The 25,288-nt window shown below is 38.9% G+C and overlaps 1 protein-coding gene across 2 annotated transcripts in view; it reads right to left on the bottom strand.

Moving 5' to 3' along the window:
• Window positions 1–25,288, bottom strand: part of KHDRBS2 (KH RNA binding domain containing, signal transduction associated 2) — a 646,447-nt gene that overhangs the window by 152,726 nt on the left and 468,433 nt on the right. The gene's annotated exons all lie outside the window — the stretch shown is intronic.

Here is a 25,288-nt window from a genome sequence, read left to right as displayed (position 1 = left end):
ACTAATATTTAGTCATATAAATCATGGAGAAAATATGAGTCATTGGGTATTTTTAGTTTGTCATTGTAAAGAATAATTCATAATAGAGAGGAAATTTCATAGACGACAATAATAAAAAAATAACCTTGAGTCACACTAGAGAATTGCTCCAAGGATATTACTATAGTGCCTGTAAGATGATTTGGGTAGATTAGTATCATGCGTGCTAATAAACATATTTGTATATGCTTAAATATCAAATTTTCATGAACAAAGAATTGAGAGAGAAGAAAATATAATAGAAATAAAATAAAACCTGAGACTAAATAAAATACTTAGAATGTCAAAGGCATTGTCATATTATGAAGATCACAGGAGACAGGGAGAGAAAACTAATATGAGAAGGTTCGAGTGAATGATGACTTTATTTAGATGGAAGTGTAACTCTGGCCACACTACAGCAATCTTTGTATGTGATTATTTTTGCTAATATAGTATCAGAGCTTTCTCCCCACCAGGAATTTAGCTAGAGTTAAACAAACCCAGGGAGCTACCATCTGTATACGCTGGAATTGTTGGAACTAAATTTTGTAAAGTGAGTCTGCGACATTAAAAGAATCTTAGTTTAGATAGATGCCTTGCACACCATCATTTAGAACAGTTTATCTGTTTTGTGAAGAAATGTAATATTGAAAAGTATAGTTTCTATATGAAATTTCATTTTTAGATTCTAGCTACCGACAGAATTGCTTTTACTTTACCTACATGGGTGTAGTCAAATCCCCTAGGAGATAAATGAAATGAACTCAGGTTCAGCAATGAACTCTAGCACACCTAAGTATAAGGAAGGCAGATTTTGTCCTTCTTTGCTGACCTCGTGGGTAGAGAGAAAAGTATTACTATAGCTCTTCTGCTCATGTGTTGGTTAGCAGGTCCTGGTGGCCCAGTAGTTCTTCAGTGGGCTGCTCACCACAAGGATAGTAGGTTAAGATCACCAGCTGTTCAGCAGAGGAAAGGATGAGGTTTTCTACTCCTATAAAGAGCTACCGTCTTGGAGACCCACAGGACAGCACTTCCCTGTTCTATACTGCCCCTGTGAGTTGGAATCAACTCATTAGCAGTGAATTTGAAGTTTTGACCACGTCTCTGTAATTCCCACCAAATGGTTGGGTGTGACTATAAAAATAGGATGTGTGTAATACAAATAGAGAGAATTGGTCAGTTTTTATTACCTTATCCCGACCCACTCCTGTCGAAAAGGATGCACCATCTTTGAAGTAGGAGTAGAGAGCTCAAGCCCAAGACCCTTGTAGGAGCACATTTTAGATCTCTGTCTGCCATGGCAGAGCCTGAGAAGGGGCACCAGAAACAGTGCCGAGGCTATGGGGCTGTGAGGCAGAGTGACCAGGGCATTGTCTTCCTGGCCAACAAAGACAGAAGCCAAGGGGCCACATGGCTGAGAGATTGAAGGCAAGAGAGAAACTGGCGGATTTCTGGCCGAGGAAAGGCGCTGCTCTGTGTCAAGGACTGTAGTGTTCACTGATCCTGACTTGGGCCAACCTATACACTTCCCGAGTAAAATCAATCATGAGTAAATTATGTGAGTTCTGTGTGACCATTGCAATGAATTATTGAACCCAGCAAGGCAACAGAGTGCCAGGGAAAGAATGGTTGTTGTCAGCATATATAAATAAGGTCTAAGAGGCCTGTTAGGGCTTGGACAAAGGGCAATGTAACTGAGAGAAATTACTAAAACCCAAATGAAGGCTGAACATGATGGTGGGACAAGAACAAAGTAAAAGGAAATAGAGGAAAGAACTAGGAGGCAAAGGACATTTAGAGAGGTCTAAATACAGGTATGTACATATGTAAATATATTTATATATGATGATGGGGAAATAGAGTTAGTATTAAGGTAGCAGATGGACATTGGGCCTCTACTCAAGTACTCCCTCAACACAACACTTTGTTCTAGAAATCCGGTTCTCTGAGATGCTCAACTTCCTGACTTGATCACTGAAGACAAAGTGGGTGCATAGCTGATAGTGCCTGGCTATCAAAAGTTATAGCTTCTGGGGTCTTAAAGGCTTGAGGACAAACAAGCGGCCGTCTAGCTGAGAAGCATCAAAGCCCACATGGAAGAGGCACACCAGCCTGTGCAATCATGATGTGTCGATAGGAACAGGTATCAGGCATCAAAAAACCCCAAACAAAAAATCATATTGATGTGAATGAGGAGGAGAATGGAGTGGAGACCCAAAGCCTATCTGTAGTCAACTGGACGTCCACTTACAGAAGGGTCACAAGGAAGAGAAGAGCCAGTCAGGATTCAGTATAGCACCATTAAAACATACAACTTTCCTCTAGTGCTTTAATGCTTCCTCCCCTATAGCCCCAACTTTTACCTGAAACATCTGGCTAGGCCAGAACATGTACGTGGATAAAGATAAGAGCTGGAAACACAGGGAGTCCAGGATAGATAAGCCCTCAGGACTAATAATGTGAGTAGCTATCCCAGCAGATTAAGGGGGAAGATGAGGGGAGAAAAGGGAGAACCGATCACAATGATGTATCTATAACCCCCTCCCAGGGGGGCGGACAACAGAAAAGTGGGTGAAAGAAGACATCAGTCAGTGTAAGACATGAAAAAAAATTATGAATTATCAAGGGTTCATGAGGGAGGGTGGGGAGAGAGGGGAAAAAATGAGAAGCTGATACCAAGGGCTCAAGTAGAAAGAAAATGTGAAAATGATGATGGCAACAAATGTACAAATGTGCTTGACACAATGGATGCATATGTGGATTGTGATCATTTGTATGAGTCCCCAATAGAATGATTTTTTTAAAAAAAGAAGATATGGCAAATAAGCATTTTAAAAGAGAAAACAAGAATGGACAAATAAGGATAGAGTATGGCAGCATGGCTCTCCCCTTCCTCTTGGCAATAGGGAAGTGAGAGGAGGTCAATTAGGCATTTATTCCAATTCTCACAGAGAGCTAACACTATGGCACTCATTAGTGACTCCACTTCTATAATTGTGCCCTGCTTTCCTCATTCTAGTACAATCCACATCTTTCCAACCACCTGCCCTGCCACAATGTCTACAACAAAGGGCTAGATCCTCGCTTTAGTTTGTATCAACACTAGTAAGATCACTGAAACTATTCATTCCTGTATGAAGCTCTGGATGAATGTATCCTAGCAAAACTTCACATTCCATTCATATGCTAGAGTCTATGATTATATGAAGCTTTATCAACAAGAAGACAAATAGAGTCTTTAGGGTAAAATTGCCTATTTAAGAAAAATCAGGACTTTGAGATCTTTTGCCTTATTAAATATTATGTAATAATTCATGGTGATTGAAAGACAAATAAATGAACACACTCCAGCTCAACCGGAGAGAAGTGAGCAATATTGAAATTATATGCACAGCGCTAAAGGTTTAGTAGGAGACCTAGTGGCTTAGTGTTTATGCATTGGGAGGCTAACCACAGGTCAACAGTTTGAAACCATCAGCACAGAGCTTTCTACTCCCATAAAGAATTACAGTCCAGAAAACTCAAAGGGAGAGTTCTACCTGTTCTATAGGGTATCCATGAATTAGACTCAGTGAGCCTCACCTTTCTAGTTCTCGGGTCTCTTGCTTTCTGATGGTCAGACCAGGGTACAGTTGCCTTAGCCAGTTCCCTGCTTCAGCTGACAGAGCTCACTTCCTGCAAGACATCCCTGAGGAGAAGACACATGGACCTACCCAGATGCAGCCCTGGGTGCTGGAGCAGCCGTGTGGAGACTCCTGCTGGCGCTGAGATACTTACACACTCAATGATTTGACTTTCCTCCTGCAGTTGGTGTCATTGCATGTGTTTTGTGAGATGGAGGAGGACTTTGTAGATCGGTGTGGAACATATGGGCTAATGTTGGACTTATGGGCTTGGACAACACTGGGTTGGGATGCTTTCTGAATGTACAGTTACCATTTATAGAAAACTCTCTCTTATACATATGAGTTTCTGTGGACTTGTTTCCCTAGTTTACTCGGACTAACACAGTGTGTGCATGTGTTAAGTAAAGTTTAAACACACACTTGTTGCAATAGAGTTGATTCTGACTCATAGTAACCCTATCGGACAAGGTAGAATTGCTCCTTTGGGTTTCCAAGGTTTTAAGATTTGGGGAATAGAAAGGTTTATTTTTTAGCTTAGCCTAATATTTGCATTTATTTGTGATTGCTTGAGTTGAAGAGACTGTGGTGAATAACAACAAATTATACAACAAAATACTGTTTCATTTCAAATGCCATTACTTCCCATAAATAGCTAGATATACATTGTAATTTATAATTTTGGCAACAGCTGTGAGTTCTTGCTGATCTTTTCTGACCTGTTCCTGATGACTTACTCCCCAATTGCCAGGAGTCTGACTGAAATTAGCCTTAGCGTCAATAGCCATGGACCTGAGACAAAGAACCTGGTCCAGAGGTGTTCAATTCCATCACCTTATCATTAGAAAACTGGTAAAGACGTGACATATATATTATTAAAATAGGAGTTTTCGACCATGTTGTTAGTGCATGTGGAAATATTGCCAACTTTTGGCAACCTCAAATGGTACAGAGTTGAACTGCTTCAAAGGGTTTTCTTGAATGGAATCTTTACAAAAGCAGTTCACCAGGTCTTCTGCAGGGACACCGACTGCCAGGGGAAAGCCGAGTCAGTGTGTGTGTGAGCATCTCAGCGCTGGCAGGGGTCTCCACACAGCTGCTCCAGCACCTAGGGCTGCATTGGGGTAGGTCCATGTGGCTTCTCCTTGGGGATATCTCACAGAATGTGAGCCTTGCCAGCTGAAGCAGGGAAATGGCTAAGGCAGCTGCACCCTGGTCTGACCATCAGAAAGCAAGAGACCTGAGAACTAGCAAGGCGAGGCTCACTGAGCCAGTTTCTCCACTCTTCAATTAATCCCGTATGTGTCTGCAGAGCCACCGTGTAGGTTCAGCCTGCCAACCGGTTGGAAAGTACTTGTCACATTCACCATATTGCTCTGCTAAGCTGTTTATGAATATAAAATGCTCTTTAGTTAATCCAGTCTCAGTCCCCTACATCCAAAGATGCATTCATTGAGAGATGCTATGATGTACCTGTCAGATTTCTTATCCATTCCCCAAACAATTATGTTTGCTAATTGCACATAATGCTTATCGTTTATTAAGACTTGTACAAAACAGTGTTAGTCAATCTTGCAATTCAACTCACCAAAACAAGGTGAATTTACTCTACAAATCAATTAAAGTGGGAGGGTAGGATGTTATGTAATGAAATGAAAAATTCTTTTTTGATTAGGTGACATTTTGGTCCCTTCCACTTACTTTTTTAAAATGTTAACATTTTGTGTGCAAAACATTCCTCATCAACCTATAGAGGCTGTCCTAACTGAAATCTCACACATTTTGCAATTGATAAGCACCCAGAAGTCAGTAGAGTCTTACGCTGGCGTTTCTCTTGATGACTGTATTCCTAATCATGAGCCCACAGACCCCGGAAACACGGGGTGTGGTGCAGGCTGCTGGAAACTTATGTAGAGGCACAAGGGTGTGAGATCAGTATTTATTCATCTGGCTAATAAGCAGCTTCTCTGAAAAGTGGTTTCCAAACAAAAACCGAATCCTCTTGTTTTTCTACAAAGAATGTAAATGTAGCCCCCTGAAGGATGACTGAGCTGTGATGATATTTCTCTAAAAATACATTTAACAGTAATGAAAACCAGCATTACTGATGATGGTTTCAAGTTAAAAAATAAACAGCACTCATTTTGGAAAATGATAAGAAGGAAATCGCTGCCTTATGATTTTCTTTTGCCTGTGTAGGAGTCTAGAGCTATCCCTCTATGCATTCGTTTTCCTTGTTTTATCCTTCATTTGTCTCTTAGGGTGTCAAAATAACACATCAAGTGCCCTGCTGTACCAAAGAAGAATGATAATTATAGAAATTCTAAGTACTGTATTAGAAAACTCACTGTGTGCTAGACAGTCACTCATATATGTCGACAACCTTTAATCTATAGTGAACATCTAAATACCTCTTCCTAAAAAAAATAAATTAGATTTTTTGAAAAGCCATTCTTTTAAAGTAGCCTTTAAAACATACTGGGTTTGGAGAAGATTTTCCCTTAATATAATTCCTCTCAATTTTTTAGCAGCAATTGTGGTTTTGGATATTTATTGGTTATCAACTGTAGTAGGACCAAGTCCAAGCTGTGGTTTTGTACACAATGCCCACAAATCTCACCCTACTAACCTTTCCATAGACTTAGAAGTCACCAGTGCATATAAGTACAGCCTCCACCTAATGAAACTAGATCTTTACATTTTTTAACTCTCATTTGGAAAACCAATTAACTCTGGCTCTATTGGACAAATTGAACAGGAAATAAATCAAGTGTTAAAACATTTGTGATGAGCCAGACTTTCGGTAATTAGGGTGCTGATATGCTTAAGGCTATCTATGTGGAGCCCTAGATTTTGATTGACAACTTCCACAGATTAAAACCATTAAAATTTGCAATATGCTCTCCCTTCCCCCATCTCCAAACCCAGGAACTTGAGTCACAAGGAAAATCCCTAAAATTGCCATCGAACTAACAATAGGATTTTCAGTTGCTATTTCATAGTCCACTTTCTAAGATGCTACCTACTGTGATAAATAAGATGAGACTATTGTTTTTCACATCAGTTCCAATTTAGAAGGGACATTTTTCTCTCTGCGGCTGAAAAAACCTTTTGATCGTTAAATAAGAAGTGAAGTAGGGAATGTATCGTGAAGAGAAAGCCTGGGACAATGGGCCAGAGGGGTCAGGGGAAATAAAGATGAAACAAAGAGGGATGTTAGACATACTTACAAGGCTATTGAACTTTGCAATGACAGTCTAAGATGATGAGAAGAAGGAGAGCCTGCAGAGAGAACTGGATGCTTCCTTACTATGAGGTTGGTCCTAGGAAGAAGGATGAAATGTTCTCTCTCTTTCTCTCTCTGTTTTATTGGCACATAATCCACATGCCATACATTTCAATCATATTGAGAAGAATTGATTGTACAATCATTATAACAATCAATTTTATAACATCTTTTTTGGGGGTCATGGTTAAATTGTCTTTAAAACGAGTTGTGTAATCACATTCAGTTCTAGTGCTCCATCCCAAATCCTGCATTGTTTACTTCCCACCTCCCCTCACCCTCCTTATTCCCACCTCCAGCCTACTTCCTCTATAACCCCTAGCAAAAGTTGTATCTTTCTGTAAAGATTAAAAGTCTCAGAAACCCAAAGGGACAGTTGCATTCAGTTCTATGATGAGATAGAATTGACTCAATCATGGTGAATTTAGTTAGAAATAAATTGCAAAGGTGGTCTTGTAGGTCAGTGGGTAAAGCAGTGAGAAGACACTTAGAATTAAAGGTTGGAGGTTCAAATCCATCAGTTGCTCAACAGGTTTAAGATGCTCCAGTCTACTTCTATACAAATTACAGTTTTAGACAACCTATGGTACAGTTCTTCTTTGACCTATAGGCATGCATGTGTGTGTGTATAGTGTGTATCTAGTAGGGATATCTATATCCCTACTATATTCAGGGATTGACTAGTTAGCAGTTTGATTTTGGGGGTGATATAGATGAAGTACGAGGATCTTGGTTGCATAATACTTAAGCACTCAGCTACTAACCAGAAAGTTTATTCTTTGGACAAACTAGTTGCTTGACAAGAGAAAAGCGCCCTCTAAAGATTACAGGCCAGAAAACCACATGGGAAACTTGGATCTGCTCACTGGATGGTGGACAATGAGGTGAGATACACTTCAAGACTGCATAGTTTATATAGCTGCTGCTCAATAGCCACGAGAAGATTTTGACAGTGGACGATGGAAACAACCACAAGGTCACTGGAAACGTAAGCCTCCTCATGTAACTAGTTATGTACAACAGAATGAAACACAGCCCAGTCCCAAGACGTCCCCAAAATGATTCTTAGGTTTGAGTTCCTCGTTGCAGCCATTGTGTCAATCCATCTTGTCAAGGAGCCTCCTCTTGTTCAAAGCAGCTCTGCCTTGCTACGAAAGATGTCCTTCCCCGGACACGGGTTTCTCCTGATAACATGCCCAAGTATGTGAGCTCTGTGATCTCACCATGCTTCTGGCTTCTAAGGAGCATTTTGGCGGTACTTCTTCCAAAATAGATTGGTCTGTTCTTTTGGCAGTCCATGATACTATCAATATTCTTTACCAGCACCTTAGTCCAAATACATCCATTCTTCACTAGACTTCCTTAGTCAATGTAACACTTTCAAATGTCCATTAGGCAATTGAAGATACCATGGCTTAGGTCAGTTGTACCTTGTTCCTCAACATACCATCTGGTTTTTCCACACCTAATGAGATCTTGGGCAACAGATTTCCCCAGTGCAGTGCTTCATTTGGTCTCTTGACTGATGCTTTTAAGGGCACTAATTATGGATCCAAGCAAGAAAAATATTTTCTGAACCATGATATTAACTGGTTATCCAGTTATGAGGATTTCAGTTTTCTTTACATTGAGTTGTAATCCGTGTTGAAGGTTGCAGTCCTGCATCTTCATTACCAAGTGGGTCAAGTCCTCACTTTCAGAAGGAAGGTCGTACCTTCTGCATACCACAGGCTATTAATAAGCCTTCTTCCCAAGCTGATACCACATTCATCTTCATGTCATTCAATTCCCTAATTATTTGTTCAGCATACGGATTGAGTAAAGATGCTGAGAAGATACAACCGACACACATCTTTCTTTATGTTAAACCTTGCAGCGTCTCCTTATTCTTTTTGCCTCTCATTCGATGCACAGGTTCCTCATGAGCACAATAAAGTGCCCTGGAATTCCATGTCTCTCCAAGCTGTCCCTAATTTGTTATTGTCCACACAGCCAAATGCCTTTTCATAGTAAATAAAACATAAGGAAACATCTTTCTCGTATTCTCCGCTTTGCTCCAGTATCTATCTGAGGACAGCAATGCTATCCCTTGTTCCAGATCTTCTTCTGGATCTTGCCTTAATTTCGGGAAGTTTATTGTCAATGCTCTGCTGCAACCATTATTTGATGATCTTCAGCAACAATTTACTTGCATGTGACAGTACTGATATTGTTCTTTAATTTGCACATTCCTATGGGTCACCTTTCTTTGGAAAATATATAAATAGGGGTCTTTTCCAGTCCATAGGCCAACATCCTCCAGTCAATAGACCAGTTAGCATACAGTTGTCTCATTAATGGACTTAGGGTAGAAATGAGGCCACAGCCTGATCCAGCTTAAGCTTTTCAATGAGGTTCAATGATTCCCAAATGATGAGTGCACACGAAAGGTTAAATGGCACCTTCAGATTAGCTATTTGTGAAGGAAAGGGGAAAATTTTATTGACACGTTAACTCTTTCCATCTCAACTTGATCATGCTCCTACTCTGTAAGTTGCTACAGTGATAGGAGATGGAAGGTTTTCCTACAGCAATGATATATTTTTGTAATATTTTTTCTCATTACAAATCTTGAAAATACAAGAAATAGGTTAATTTAGCCACCGTGGTGATGCAGTGGGCTAGGAGTTGCACTGCGAACCACAAGGTGTCCATGTTCAAGATCGATCGAGGCCACCGGCTATCTTCTACACCATGTCCTTGAGTCAGCACTGACTCAAGGGCAGTGGGTGTGACCATGTTCTGGAGGAGCCCTGCTGGCATAACTGTTCTAGGCTAGCTGCTACTATCAGGGCCCGTCGTTCAAGCTCACCATCTTCTTGGTAGAAGAAAGATAAGGCTTTCTCGTCCCCTAAATAATGACCATCTTGGAAATTCACAGGGGGAAGTTCTACCTTGTCCTCTAGGTTTCAATGAGGTAGAGTGGCTCAATAGCCATGAGACCATCGTAAAGAATTCAGGTTGAATGAGACTTGTGTCACCTTGCTGTTATCCCTTCCCTCTCACCCGAGGTCCCCTTCAGCTTTTTAGCACAGTGACATCGAGAGCTTACATTAGAACCCTTCACAGGAATTGTATACATTTTAAAATATTAGTTTAACATATCTAAAAATGTGGAGGGAAGGTGGGGTAGAAAGCGGGAACCGATTACAAGGATCTACATATGATTTCCTCCCTGGGAGACAGACAACAGGGAAGTGGGTAAAGGGAGACATCAGACAGTGTAAGATATGGCAACATAATAATAATTTATGAACTTTCAAGGATTCATGAGGGAAGAGGGGAGGGAGGGGAAAGATGAGGAGCGGATACCAAGGACTCAAGTAGAAAGCAAATGTTTTTAAAATGATGATGGCAACATATGTACAATGTGTTTGACATACAATGGATGGATTGTGATAGGAGTTGTATGAGCCCCCAATAAACTGATTAGAAAAAGAAAAATGCAAAAAAAAAAGAAATCACTAAGAAAAAGGAAAAAAAAACAATAACATAAATCTTGTTATCTTAATCATAAGAGCCCTGGTGGCATAGTGTGTTACACATTGAGCTTCTTAACCACAAGGTTAGCAGATCAAAGCCACCAGTAACTCTAAAGAAGAAAGATGACGCTTTCTACTACCAAAGCCTTTTGGTCTTGGAAAGTCACAGAGGCTGGTCTACCATGCCCTATGGTGTCTGAGGATTCGGCCTGGACCTGCTGGCAGTGAGTTTGACTTTGTTCTCATAAAAGCAAGTGGCTTTAGTTTATTGTCCAAACTATCATTCTTAATAAAGCTCCTATTCTTAATAAAATTTAAAAAGCATTATACAGAGAGTCGATTTGCTTGGCAGTTATAGGTCAAAGATCCAGTGTCCCAAGTAAATAAACTCAAACATAAGATATCCCTTCTAGAATGTTGGGTTATTCCTCTGAGGTGGTGAAGTATATTATAAACAAATTAGTTTAATTTTATGATTCCCCCCCCCTCAGTTTGGTGATTACCTCAAAATGGTTCTCATTATTTCTATTCCTGCCTATTGAGAGGTATTGATTAATCGTCCTTTCCTGTAACACACTCGGCTGATGGAATATTTACGTGTGCTTTGAATGACTTTAAGTTGAGAGTAAAGGTTGCTCAAATGTGTAGTCTTCAAAAACATATCGCTCTTGCAAATTTTGAAGAGTATGGAATTAAAACTGAGAAACGAGGGACTAATAAAGCAAGCATATGAATCTCCTAATGAAGAAATAGTGCCTGAAATAGCATGCTACATAACATCAGATCTGTAATATAAGTTAAATAATGTAGAAATGTTTACTATCAATCTGTTCTTAATATGGTGATGTGAAAAAAAAAACACACACATTTAGTTTTATCTTCGGAGTTTCCCCAGAAGACAGTTTTTTTAATCTAATTTGAAAAATACAAGTAATATACACTTTTAAAAGTTCAAGTAGAACTGTAGCATCATTAAGCACTCGTGTGTAAGGCAGACAAAACCCTATGTAGTAAATATTAGTCTACTATATTTTGTTCATCCAGTCGGTTGCTTTTAGGACCTAAAATTTTGCTGCTCAATTTCAGCTCATCGTGTCCCGAGGTGACAAAATAGAGCAGCATCTTTACAGGTGCGGTTTGCCAGATCTTTCTCCTGTGACGTTACTGTGTGAGTTTGAACCACCAACATTTAGTTAAAAGTCAGGCACTTAACTGTTACGCTACCAGGGCTCCATCATCTTTCCAGTTAACCACTATTGGAAGCATAGGATTCTAAATTCTTCCTAGAATATCTAGAAGACATAGATCTTGGAATTTTAAGTACAATTCCTCTGGAATATTAAAGTTCCTTGAAACTTCTATGCAATACACACAACTGGGAAAATGTTTTATTTTACTTTTAATAATAAGGAAGTAAATCCTTTCTGTCCAGTTTTGATGGTGCCATGATGTGGTACAAATCTGGTTGTAAAGTAGATTGAAAATGTCTGCTTATGAACACTTGCCAGGCATTTATTGGGAATCAAACACTTCCTAGCAATCAAATTTATAACATATTTTAAAATGTTATTAGTGCACAAGTCATAGTTGTATAGTGCAAATAGGTGTCCACTTTCCCAGTAGTCATAATTATTAAAATTAAGCAAATTTATTGTGACAGCAGTTTAAATATATGTAATTTCTAATTTAAAAATTTTAATAGTCATATCATTTAGTACTCATTTTAATATTCATTTTATTTTAGCTGAAATCAAAGAATAAATTATTTCATTAGGTTTAAGCAAGTAAAATAGCTATAATCTGGATTCTGAAAATTGAATTTATGTATGTTAAAAGGATATTTCCATAAAATTATATGATATCTTTTAAATATTATATTTGTCAAATAATTCTCATTTGATAATGTGCAAATTTTTATTTATTATGAAAATAAAATGAATTATCAATTTAAAATAGTGCTTTCACAGACACATTTTAAGTCTTGGGGATTGATGATATACATACAGGATTTCATCGCAGAAATATCTGCCATAATTCTGTAGCCTCTAATAAGACTTAATCCCCTAATATACCTCTAAAACTTTAGCTATGACAAATAGCACCCCAACCCATGTATAGTTACACCAAAATTATCATGAATGATTTTTGTATTTGGTTTGATTATGATTAGGAACTGCATCCTATTTAAAATTCCTTGAAGTAAGAGAGTTGTGAAAATTTATGGAAAGAAATAACTATTCCTGATATGATCACATGTCAGAATTTTAAAGTTTATTTGTACTGGAAAATATGGTCATCGAACCAGCCAACCCAATTGAAAGAGGTGACACCTGGTTTGGCGCTTATACACCGTAGCCCCAACATTTTCATCCAAATGTTGGCATAACACCCAACCACCTACATTTGCACAAAATGTCTATAAAAATCATGGCGTCACTTCACCTCTGGGTGTCAGTTTCCTCAAACATTGAACAAGAGGGAGTAGAATGGAATCTATTTCATACTATGGAGGCTATATAAATGAGCAAATCAGGATTTGTCAACATTTTAGAGCAACATCTGTCTCTATAAAACTGATTATCAAATAATATTTGAAGGAACAGTGTGAGATTAAACAAAAAAGAAAACCTAGTGTCATAGGATCAATGCCGACACAGAATGACCTTCGAGGACAGGGAAGAACTGCCCCTGTCAGTTACTGACACTGTAACTCTTGATGCTAGCAGAAAGCCTCTTTCTCCCCAGAGCTTTTGGTGGTTTCAAACTGCTGGCCCTTTGGTTAGCAGCCCAACGGGTAAGCACTGGGTCACAAGACTGGTTTAATGGAGAGATTTCTTTCCCTTATAAAAATAGAACATCCGTATGTGACAAAATAAATGTTAAGATTGCTTTGTATTGCAAATGGTTAAAGACAATTGCTGTTGTTGTTCTTTAATGTTATTTGTCCCCTGACTTTTTCCCAGACTTTCATGTCAGATGTGACATTAATTAGGGGTTTTATAATCATTGTTTTCTGGTCCTTTTGCTTGAGCCAGCTTTACTCTAAGCTCAGGAGGATGATCTTAGATTCTCTCACTCAGACTCCCTGGCCACCTATGGTTCTCAAAGTAAGGTCAGGGAAGTCATTGTCTGAAACTGCAGGGAAGAAATAGAGAGAGATGACTTATATTTCATTTCATGTTTGCCCACAGTGCCATCTCTTCTCTCTTCTGTAAGTCAATGTTATCAGAGTGGACCAATAGGTAACATCAGCATAAATGACTTAAAACCTTCAAGAATTTCCTCTTGCTTGAATCCACATTGGATGCTAATGGGAGTGGCAGTCAAGAGATCAAAGGAAGCATCGCATTGGGTGAAGCAGCTTCACAGGATTTCTTTAAAGTGTCGGAAAGAAAGAAAGGGTGTTACCTTGAGGACGAAGGTGCATCTGAGCCAAGCCATAGTTTCAATTGCCTCATAAGCATGTCCACGTTTGTTGGACACTCAATAGGAAGACTAAAGGATAACAGATGCATTTTAATGACGGTGCTGGTGAATAAGGGTGCAAGTACCATGGGCGGGGTAGGACTTTGCTCTGTTGTGCTAGGGTCTCTGAGTAGGAACTGACTTGATGGAACCTAGCAACAACAACAACAACAGCAGCACAGGACAGTCACTCTCTCACACGACTGCTTTCTCAATCCATGACTTCTGCTTGGCCATGCAAGGAAAGGATTTACTTTTTTTCTGGTGGGACTACACACTTGCTGCTCCATCATCCCTTGTTGATATAGTCCACATAGAGAGTACTCTTCAGTGGCTTCTGTATGTAATGTCCATAACACGTCCTGTACAAATTGAACTCATCAAACGTTATACATCTGAACCTCCGGGACCTGCCTGAAGCGGAAGTTTCCAAAGAATAGGATAATGTACTCTTTCCCACTGCCTTTGAACATGATTTTACTTAACATGCAGTTGTTCTCAAAATACATTTTGCTTTCGTATATACCCTTGGCGTAAAATTTGGCAAGTATTTCAGAAGCAGAGTTTTCAAGATGCGAGTCACAGAATCCAAGGTAATCTCAAAAGTGTGGCCATCATAGGATGCTATGGAGGAAATGCCTGTCAGAGAAAGACCACGAGAACTTGGGCTCTTTCCTTGTTTCTACATCAACCAGAGCTCAATTTCAGGAAAGGCATAACTGGGGCTACATAAAATCAAGCCATTTGCTTACTTCATTAGAAAAAACAGGAGAGTCAATTCATTGATAAATTTAATTGCGAAGTACAGGTGATAGAGTATACCTCTCAGGAGATCAGAAAAGCTTATTTAACACAAACAAGTGGACTTCAAAAAGTTAGTGGAAAAACCCTCCGTCTTTTAATACCATTTTGCATGAACATTAAAAGGCGCCCTTGTATCTTATAGCTTCACGCAAGCCTGCGGATTTATTTCTTCCATGAGTAACTGTGCTGGGTAATGTTCAATGCTCTTTTGGACAAAATGGGCAAGTCCCTGTCTCCATCAAGGGGACAGTTGGGAGAAAGTATGTGGTCTCTTTCTCTCATTGTTTGATTGTTGGTTTTATCAGTGAGGAAAGAGAAGAATCAAGGAGACCTGGTTTATTTCCTTTGTCTACAAGACTCAGCTGAGTAGACACCTCCTTGCTGGGAGAAGAGGATCTGGTCTATGGGAAGGGCTAGGCTAAAAGCTCCTTATATGTAGTTAGAAAATCCAGAGTCAGTGGAGAGGCCTGGTTCTCTGCAGATGGTCACATAACTGACGACTATCTCAGGGCATAGAATGAAGAGGTTTCATAATTTAAATGTTCCCTGCTCTGTAAGGTTCTCCAGGGCAGCATACTTAAAGATTAAATGTGTCTCTCTGAGATGGGAAGAAAGATAAGGCGCTTCCTTCCCTATCCCAAATCTCTCTACATTTTACCTGACGACTGAATTATATGGATCCTTGAAATTGTGGGTAAACCTTCATGCTAGGTATAATCTCTGGCTCATGGATCCAATTTGAGTATGTTTTTTTAAGTGTTAGCTCAACCATCCAATGAGGGGGCAGTACCTGTGCAGGCACACAATATCATCCAATTACAAATTAAGAAAAACACTGTGAAGAAAAGGTGCAGGATATCTTAGGAGTGTATCAAATGGGGCCAATCGACATTTAGGTGACAGAGAAGGCTTCTGTGAGAAGGTGGCTTCAAGATTAGTATCAGCATACCAAATAAATTCAGGTTTAACTGACTGTTATGGCTTGGGATAACGGTTGTTTTTTAAAGTTTAAAATACTGTTTTTGTTTGATAAATTCTCTTTGATTATATTTTGTACAGTTATATTTTATCAATTCCATTTCATTTATTAGCACATTTGATAACAATATTTATTAACTTAGCAACAAAATGAACACTACCAAATATAAGTCTCTAAAAGTATTACTCATTCTTCACATTTTAGCTCTAATGGTTTCTCTTCTACACGCCTCAGCTTTCTCCCCAGGGATAGGAAGTGACCAACTCCATAATTCAGTAAGCTATCCTTTTCTTCATCTCAGGATATGACTGTGCTACAGCTCTATCACACTGACTCTCTGCCTTCTTGCTGACTTTTAGGGCCTTTGTGTTAGATGGTGTTTTATTTAACTTTGTTTTTTCATTTGGTTTTATATATTTTTATTTACTTTTTCATCTTTTATACTTGGGATATAAGTGATGCTATGTATCTATTTCCCAAATAAATAACAATTTTAATCAATTTCAACCAACCTTTTTAAAGTATTTAAATAAAAGAAAAGTGATATCTTGGGTGAATAAGACCAATCAAATCTATTTATTTACAGATTTATTAAGGACTCTGAGTAAAATAGTTACATAATGAATTAAGGTAACAGTAGTAATAAAGTGGGAAATGATTCCCATAAACTCACATACCAAATAATTTTCACAAAATCTAATAGCAAGGCATCCATTTAAAAATAGATACACAGAGTGTTAAGCCTTTGAAAATAAAAAATAATATTAAAACAAAATGCTGAGTCAATTCTGACTCAGAGTAACCCAATACAGCAGGGAAGAACTGCCTTTGTGAGCCTTCACTGGGGCAGACAGCCTCATCGTCCTCCCGAGGAGTGGCTGGTGGTTTTGAACTGCTGACCTTGAGGTTAACAGACCAATGTGTAAGCACTATTCCACCAGAGCTGCAGGTTGAGTCTTTAGTGCAGCTTAAGTGGTCAGGACACATATTGGGACCCATGATGCATGATCTAGCGAGAGCTCTCCTCGAGTGGGAGAACCAGAGTTGGAACAGGAAGGATCTCGCTGGAAAGCAGTATGGAGACAAGAAACCAAATTTTAAAATCTATTTTTGTTTTTTCCTGTGCTCACCCATAAATGTTTAGAATAATTTCAAGGGGCTTCCTTCCAATTCCCACTCAAGTTGTTTACTAATGTGAATCTAGTCTAGAATAAGTTGGAGGGGAAAAAAATAGATAAGTTTTGAGAAGCCTTAAGAAAAGGAGATGCAGGATGTTGAACAAGGGAAGTTCTCCTCCCTCATCCTTTCCAATTAAATGTGTGAAGCACATAATACAAGAAGGTTGAGGGTGTATCGTTGTGGGTGGAACCACTTCCCATGATAAAGAAATGTAGACTCATTGTACAGCCTCCTCATGATTTGAGTGGTTTTGAATTTCCCCTTTGTTTAGGGAAAATCCAGAGTTGAAAATGGTATCACAGAGGGAGAATTATATACTCAAAAATTGTTAGAGAATTGTTTCAACCTCTGTTTAAGTCTTCTCCAGATTAATCTACTCCAAATTCTCTATTTATGAGAAGAAATTGGAAAGACTCATTAGTGCACAGCAGAAAACTGGCAGCCCATCTGCAACTTTTCCTGACGTGGTAGAAATTCATGTTGAAATCACGATAATTCTTTAATTTGCATTTCTGCATTCCTTAAGCAGAATTTATGAAATTTTTAATTCCCTTTCCCTTCCTCTCCCCAACAAAAAAGGCTGGCAGTCTACTCTTTCCTCATGAATCTGTCTGCTTTAACTTGGCATGTCTATCTTTGGCTTCTCGTGTGTAGGCTTAATGTCATGGCCTGGGTCCCAGTAAAAGCTAGCTTGCCATTCAACATTTGAGCCAAAGGTAAAGTAGAAGCTGATTACATGCTTGAGTTAATTGGTAACAATACACACTAAAATTTTAAATTAATCACCATAATAAAATGGAAATGCTATGAGAGATGTGGATAAACTGGACATTTGATAACATTTTATTTTGCTTAATGATAAGAAAAACCTAACCTACCAAACCCACTGCTAATCAGTGGATTCTGACTTATCTCAAGCACTTCCTGCTGTGGAGGAGAGTCATACTTACAGTAACCCTGTAGAACAGGGGAGAATTGTCCTTGTGGGTTCCCAAGACTGTAAATCTTTATGGGAGTAGAAAGCCCCATCTTTCTCCTTTAGAGTGTCTGGTGATTTTGAACCAATGACCTTGGGATTGGCAAAAGGTCATAACCCACTCTACCACTTGGGTCCCCATGTAGGAATTCTCAGATTGCTAATCTTTAGGGGGGCAGATAACCTCGACTTTCTCCTGCAAGTGTTAGTGGGTTTGAACTGTCAACCTTCCAGTTAGCATCCCCACATGCACCCAGTGCCAGAGAGAGTTTTCCTATGCTATCAAAAACCTCATTGCTTATTAGTTGACTTTGACTCCTAGGAATCCTGTCGGGCAGAGAAGACTGCTACCTAGGTTTACCATGAGTAAATATCTACAGCATCTTTCGTTTAAGCCCTGGCCTGATCCTGTCTCCGCCTCGCAGTGGCTGGTGAGCTTGAACAGCCAGTTTTGCGGGAGAAGCACCATGCTTTCCCCGTGAGACCAGCGAGGCTCCTGGCTGAAAATTTCAGTGAGGGAAAAACCAAGGCCTCCAAATGAATCCTTAAATCTCTTTTTCTGAGAATTTGAGAAAAAGTTCAATTGTATTAGATTATTCTTACTCCTGATACTAAAAAAAAAGTTCACTGAGCAAACAATGGCAGGTCAGCCGCTTTTTCTCTTTAAAGTTGGTAAATTTCTATTATTAGCATGGAGGATCCTTAAATCTCTGTAAGAAAATAGTTTGTGTATCAAAGGAACTGATAGACTTAAAGGCCATCGGTCACGAGCTGTTTGGTGGTTCATTTAGGAAAATTATCAAAGGATAATGGCCAGTTGTCAATAGTCTATTATATTATGAACCAAAAACCCACAAATGATACAAATGTAGCATATTTATTTACCCTTCCTGTAATAGCAAAGCATACTTGAAGGCACAGAAGAAAACTGTCTGTACATTGTTCCTTTGAATCAGAGTTTAGAATGTACCACGAGTTATAATTAACAATAAATTGTTTTTCATATTATTATTGCTGCCTACATATTTCCTTTAGTTCCCCAAAAAATCCATTGAAACTTATGGCGATATTGTGAGTTAAGCAGACATTCAAAGGGTATTTGAATTCCTAGTCAATATTTATATCATAATTTTCCTGAGGAAAATTGAATCCAAGCAAAATAACTAACTGCAACATGAATTTAAGACATAGTCCACATTGAAGCTGTGGGCTTTCTGTAGCTCATGAATATCAGGAATATATTTGCTGGATGTTAAATGTATAAAACATAGCCAATAATAGACTTATCTGTAATTTCTCAAAAATATTTATAAATCTTAGTGATAGTGTAATTAAATTCTTTATGGATCAACAGAAATGAAATTATCTAGCTATTGAAAACATAGCAATATGAAATAACTTAAAGAATAACTTAATTACATGAGTATTTTTCATAAAAATTTCCAAGGGGACTGTTTGCTTCAATAAATTGTAACCATACTCTAAGAAATAGTAGGGATATTAAATAATAAGATAAAGTGAAAATATTTATAAATTAATAAAAATAAGAAAATTGCTAATGTACTAATTGCTTCCAAGCATTACAATGAATAGACAATATGCTTAGGACGAGTTTTAGAATTCTGGTCACCGTAGCGATTTGACCTTTGACCTATGTATGGTTTAATCTAAAAATGTTGGGCTTTTAAGAGCCTCTCAAAAGCTTCAAATAGTTTCAAAAGAGTTAATATGATTAAGTAGATCAAGACTGCAGTTTAATTCTGAAAATCTGAATCAAGCTCCCACTTCTGGGTAATCCGTGGCCTTGATTTCTTCAAGTGAGATAGTTTGATTAAAATACCTTCGATGTCTAGGAGCAATAAATAAGAATATGCTTTCAAGAAGCTATGTTAAACTATAGCGTACCATAGTTTGTTAATAGCATTCCCTAGGAGTAGGAGCCCCCTCAGAGCCATAGTGGTGTAGTGGTGATGCCCTGGTCTCATAACTGGAAGGTCGGCAGTTTGAAACTACTAGGCCCTCCATGAGAGAAAGACCAGGCTTTCTATTCCTGTAAAGAGTTACAGTCTCAGATACAAACAGGGGCAGTTCTGCCAGGTCCTGTGGAGTCGCTGTGAGTTGGCATCAACAAGATGGCAATGGGTTTTGTTTTGTGTTCGTTTTTTAGTTTGAGGAGCTATTACTAATCAGAGGAGACTTGATGGCGCGGTTGTTAAAGAGCTCAGTTGCTAACCAAAAGGCCAACAGTTCAAACCCATTAGTCACTGAGAAAGAACGATGTAGTAGTCTGCTTCCATGAAACTCCATGTGGCTGTTGTACTTTAACCTACTGGGCTGTTATTAAGACTACAAGTTGGAATAGAGGTCGGGTTTTATTTTTCTGGTTTTTGTTGACTGATAAACAAACATCCAAACAATAGTCTAAATGGAAAAATACAGTAGTTTGCTCACAGGCATGACTTGGCTCTGATGATTCTTGTATGTCTAGAACTGGAAAGACATCAAAATGGTTGGATTATCATTCTTGGTATCTAAATGAGATGGTACTGATTTAATTGTGACTACCTTTATGACTGCAGAAATCTAAAATATAAATATAACACTCCCCTCAGAAAAAACTCACAAGTTGCCATTGAGCAGATTCCAACTCACAGCTACTCTTTATAGGGTTCCTGAGATTTAAATATTTATGGGAGAAGCCTCATCTTTCACCCATGGAGTAACTGGTGTGTTTGAACCACTACCCTTTCAGTAAGCAGCTCAACGTCCAAGCTACAATGCCAATATGGCTCCTGATTAAGTTTCCATATTTTAACATTTTTAAACTTACTTAATTGGTTAAAATTAAATTTTCATGAAAATATGAACAAATTATTAATTTCCTCTGGACTCAACAGATGTAATTTATGCTAATCTTCATCACAAACAATAGTCACAATTGGACAAATTCTTTTTCTTACCACCTTCTTGTAAAACAGGGCTTCTTTTAAGAGGTTTAAAAGTGCTTTTCCAGAACAGATGCTTAAAGGAGAAAATAGGCAGGTGTTTTACATTAGCTATATCTCAGCATATCTATGAAATTAGTTTGTGGGGCCATTATTGACATTGATATGAATGATGTCTGTAGCAGAGTCATACCAATTTGTCAGCAACGATTTCTGGCCTGAGTGACATTTTTCACATTACCTACATTCTGTGTCCTGGAGTTTTTTCAAAGCTCTTGCTGTTGATTAAATTCTAGGCCAGGCAATTGCTAACATCTCCAAAATGTAATATTTTCCTAAATAGATTTGAAAATGCTATTTCATTCACACATTCTGGAAGAGCTTCTTTTCCTATATAGAACCATATGTTCAGCTTCTATCATATATTCCTAATTCAAGAAACCTTCTGTCTCATAATGCGTCACATCAGTCATCAAGGTGTTTACTGGGAAGCCATTTGGTCATGGGCTATATAACATTCTTTCTAGATACAAATTAAATGAAACCCCAGCCTATACTTCTCTATCATGCATCATCCGAGGTGGTTGGAAAAGACAGGTTTTAATGCCATGAAAAGCTTGGGCAAATGCAGTTCCGAGTATTGTGGTGTGAAAAAAATACTATAGTTACAATGAACTTTTGCTCAGTTTCTCTCCAGCAAAATATATTTCTGAAACTGTGCGAAAAAAAAAAACCTACAGAAAGATCATAAACTCTGTGATAGGTAGGTCTATTGTGCCAACCTGGCCAATAGGAACATGTGGGATTAATCAGGTCACACTTGGATTGGAGGGCGAGATAAATGGTTCTGCAAGGCCCTACCTGTTTCTCTCACCCTCTCGTGATCAGTGCATGCTGGAACATAATGGAGTGTGCTAGAGTCAGTTCTCTGCCTCAGCCTGTGAGCTCCACTACCTGTGGGCCAGGCCAATCCGTCGATCATGTCACTAGAGCTCGAGGCCCCTTTGAGACCTGTTTTGCCAAACTGCTGGCACTTCCATCACTTGAGCTTGTGGCTAGTGGATTCTGTTGCCTTGCATTGCTTGGGTTCGACATCCCATTCGGATGCCTCACTGACTGTTGGTGACCAACCCACCTGCTTACTGCCTGTGGGCAGACTCTACTTGCCTTGTCTGTCTGCTGTCTGCTTCCTTGCCTTGTCTATCTTGCCTTGTCTACTCTGCTGTCTGCTTCATTGACCTTGGACCCTACAGCCCACATGAGTTGAAGGACTTCCAGTATATTAACAGTTCTACAGAACTGAGTTGAACTGAACCCTCTGTACTGCTGTGTGGACTAATTAACTGTTTTATTCCTTCTCGCTGTACAGACCTATCATCTATCTATCTATCCATCTATCTAATTATGTCCTGGTTTCATTTCTCTAGAGAACTTTGCATAACACAAAATTGCTAAACACTTTTGTCAATTTCTTTCAGATGAAAAAGTATGTTCTCACTCTGTTTCCCTCTTCTTCCCATTCACCTCTTTACCTCTGTCCTTCACTTGAATTGTTCTCAAATGACTCTTTTACAAGTATTTCTATAAATAGATTTAAGCTGAATATTTAAATATACACATTCCAGAGGTGATTTGTATTAGCTCTTGTAATGTGTCCTTCAGCAAATCCAACTCACAGAGACCCCAAATGCAACAGAAAGAAACACTACCAAGTCCTGCTCCATCCTCCCAATGTTATATTTGAGTTCATTATTGTAGCCACTTGTCAGTTCATCTTGCGGAGGGTCTTCCATTTTTTACTGTCCCTCTGCTTTACCAAGTATGATACACTTTCGAGAATTGGTCTCTCCTGTTAATGTGTCCAAAGGATGTGAGACGAATCTGTCCATCTTGTTTGAAAGAGCACTCTGGCTGTATGTCTTCCAAGACACTTGCATTTGTTCTTTTGGCAGTTCATGATGCCTTCACTATTTTCACCAGCATAATCACTCACATCAACGATGCCTTGATTGGCATCAGTTCAATCATGCACTGGTTCTTCCTGGCCCCGCCTTTGCAATATCCAACTCTCATACGCACAGGAGGCTGTTCAAAAGTACCCTGGCTGGGTCAAGTGAACCTTGGTCCTCACACTTACATTCTTGTTCTTCAATACTTCGGAAAGCTCCTGTGCAACAAAGTCACACGATGCAATGTGGTGTTTGACTTCCTGACTGCTGCCTCTGTTGGGCTGAGAACAGCAAGATCTCCACTTCACGACCACTAGCTGCTCTGAGGGAGAAAGATGGGGTAACTCTCCATTCCCATGAAGAGTTACTGGTTCCTTCAGGATCTGGCACTGGAGGGTGGGGGAGTGGAGCTAATAACGAGGAGTACAAGAATGAAGAAAAAAGTTCTAAAACGGATTGGGGTGATGATTGTATAGCTCTTCCTGATGTGATTGAACGATTGCATTATATGAAATGTGAGTTACATGCCAATAAAACTGTTGGGGGGGAAATAAAAGCACCCCATCACTCAATGATCCAAAACAAACAAACAACAAACATAAAGATTTGCAGTCTTGGAAGCCGCCCAGAGCAATTCTACCCTGTTCTGTAGGGCTGTGAGGAGTGGTATTTGCACAGGGGCAGTGAGTGTGGCTTTGGCTTGGCCTCCGTAAGCATCGATGGTGGACCCAAGCAAGATGAAATCCTTGACAACCTCAGTCTGTCCCCTTTTCATTGCTGCCTATTGGTCCAGTTGTGAGGATTACACTGAGTTGTAATCCATATTGAAGGCTGTAATCCTTGATCAACAGCAAATGCTTCAGAACCGCCTCACTTCTAGCAGGCAGTGTGTGTCCTTATTTGCACACTACACTGCAGGTTGTTAATGTGTGCTCCTCTTGATGCCATATTCTTCGTGTAATGTAGCTTCTCAGATTATTTACTCAGCAGCAGACTGAGTGAGCGTGGTGAGAGGCTAAAACCCTGATGTGCATTTATGTACTATTAGAATTTTCAAAAGGGGAAATCACTTTACCTTCATTTATTATTTTGAAAATTTTAATAAGAACTAATAAACAGATATTCCATAGTTCAAGCATATCAAACAATATTGTACAAATGTTACCACAGTTTTAAAATATTTTCTTCCTTCCTGAAATCCTGGATCTCAGCTCCTCTTTACCACCCTCCCCATACCCCCCCCATGAACCATCATTCTACTTGTCTCTATGGGTTCATCAATCCTAGGCTTCATATACGGAAAAGCACATAAGGATTTGAGAGGGCTACCCACAATGGCAACATAAACAGAGAAAAGTCCCAATATGAAAAAAACAAACACAACACACAACACACAAAGAAAACACTGAAAACCAGATCGGGCCCTAAGCATATTAGAGGAGGAATCAAGTGACACGGTTTTAACTGTTTGAGACAGTTACTTTCATTTCTTAATGGCAACATAGTCTACATGTACACTCCTATTTACTGCAGTGTTTCTATTTTGCTTTTATTTATAGCCCTGCATATCATTTCAGTGCATATTACTAAATATTAATAACTTCTAAGAAACAAACACTATTACCTGGAATTAATCAAATAAAGAGTCCTATTTTGAGCCTCCCAATGTACTTTCCTAGTATTTGGAACTCAAAGACCAAAGTCCCCCCACCACCTATTTTCTTCAATTTTGTTAGTTAAAACAAAAATAGAGGTTTAATCAGCATATGAAATATAAGATACAATGAAACCACATAATGAAGTGAACATGTAAATGCAATCACTTAGCATTCTGAAACTAATTAACAGCAGGGAGGATGAGTTCTTTCACCTTTGGTAGTTCTTATTCTGGTTTAATTTTCTTCATCATAATTGGAATAAAGAATGCTCTCTAAAGCTAATTTGTTTGGTTTAAGGGCATCTACTTTATTTGCATTAAAACATGTTTCTTCCACTAGAAGCCAAGGTAAAGCCGTCACGGTGCCAACACACCGAGGTATGGGAATCGAGGGAGATTTGGTTGCTTTCCTGTGACAGTTAGTGGATTTACCACGAATGTCCGGTCTTTGGAAAGGTACTACCTGTGTCCTAGCTCTGCCTCCTCAGTACCAATTGCAAATAGTAGATGACGTTAAAGAACACATTTATTTTCACAAAATTCCAGAGGCTCAAAACTCAATCAGAATTCAGGTGTAGCCATTCCTTCCCAGAGGGTAGCACCAGGTGTTCCTTGGTGAGCCTCACTTGGCATTTATTCACACCGCTCCCCTATCTAGTGTATTCTTTTAATATGTCAACAATTAGATTTAGAACCCATTTGCTTGAGTACAACCTAATGAACGTAACATTGAAAGGCCCATTTTCAAACAAAATTATATCCACGGGGATCACAATAGGTTCCTCCACATGTTACAGAACGTAATTTAATCCATAACAGATATGCTGAACACAAATCTCATTTCCTAAGGAAGCAGTCTAAGGTAGAGAACATCTTAATGCAT

This window comes from Tenrec ecaudatus, chromosome 7 (genome assembly GCF_050624435.1).
Source record: "Tenrec ecaudatus isolate mTenEca1 chromosome 7, mTenEca1.hap1, whole genome shotgun sequence".
Lineage (NCBI taxonomy): Eukaryota > Metazoa > Chordata > Mammalia > Afrosoricida > Tenrecidae > Tenrec > Tenrec ecaudatus.
The sequence above is the reverse complement of the archived record's forward strand: the minus strand, read 5'-3'. Positions and strand labels throughout refer to the sequence as shown.